The sequence below is a fragment of the Austrofundulus limnaeus genome, unplaced genomic scaffold, assembly GCF_001266775.1.
Source record: "Austrofundulus limnaeus strain Quisiro unplaced genomic scaffold, Austrofundulus_limnaeus-1.0 Scaffold2518, whole genome shotgun sequence".
NCBI classification, from domain to species: Eukaryota; Metazoa; Chordata; class Actinopteri; order Cyprinodontiformes; family Rivulidae; genus Austrofundulus; species Austrofundulus limnaeus.
Window position 1 is genome coordinate 1 of NW_013954920.1, and position 902 is coordinate 902.

Sequence of the window (902 nt, forward strand, 5' to 3'; positions counted from 1 at the left end):
GATACACAACATTACATCACTAAAACACAACGTTACATCATTAAAACATATTTTCTTCATTGTTTACATTGACTGACCTGTGAAACTCTGCCCCCTCAGGTGTGGCTGTGTGACGATGCTTCGTTCTCCCAACAAGACGAATGCCATGAAGCAGTGGGAGCAGCGCTGGATCAAGAACTGTCTGTGTGGTGGTCTCTGGAGGCGGATCCCTCCCACCTTCACCTGAGCCCACCTGAGCTGGTTCTCATTAAACCTGAATGTATTTGTCAGGATCCAGAACTAGAACAGCTGATCTGCAGCGACTCTTTTCTTTTGTAAATAAAATCCATTTTTAATAAAAGTGTTTGTAACCAGAGTCTGACTGTTTGTGGGATTGTCAGACAGGTGTGACCTCTGCCCTCCAGGTGATAGTGCAGGGAAACAAACCATGGAAGCAGCAGGATGTGGGGTTTTGGATCTAGACTCAGGTGTGATCTACCGATGAACCGATGAGATGTACCAGCAGACATTAAAGCAGATGGAAATTTGTTATTCATCTGCCTGACTCTTTCTGTTCCCAAAACAACTGATTACAGAATCTGTCTCTCCCCTACAGCGGCCTTGATCTATTGACTAAATTCTTCCTGGCTGGATTACATCGACAAGGCTCAACCCTCAACACCTGCCCCCTCCTCTCTCACCCGTCTAATCTGATTCCTGAGCAGGCTGAAGGCCGCACAGAATGAACAGTTTCCATCAATATTCTGAACTTTGGCTGCACTGGTTTTGGGGACTGGATTCTTTGGGGGCCCCTAAAATCACTTACTCCTCTGGCTAATAAGCCAGAGGAGCCAGTTAAATTCTTGGGTGTCTATCTAGACAGGAAGCTTAACTGGAAAAGACGTAAATGAAAAGTGTAAGAA

General features: G+C 45.5%; 1 pseudogene; it reads left to right on the forward strand.

Moving 5' to 3' along the window:
- Positions 1-99: 99 nt before the first annotated feature.
- Positions 100-355, forward strand: LOC106511113 (mediator of RNA polymerase II transcription subunit 16 pseudogene; annotated as a pseudogene).
- The last annotated feature ends 547 nt before the right edge of the window (positions 356-902 follow it).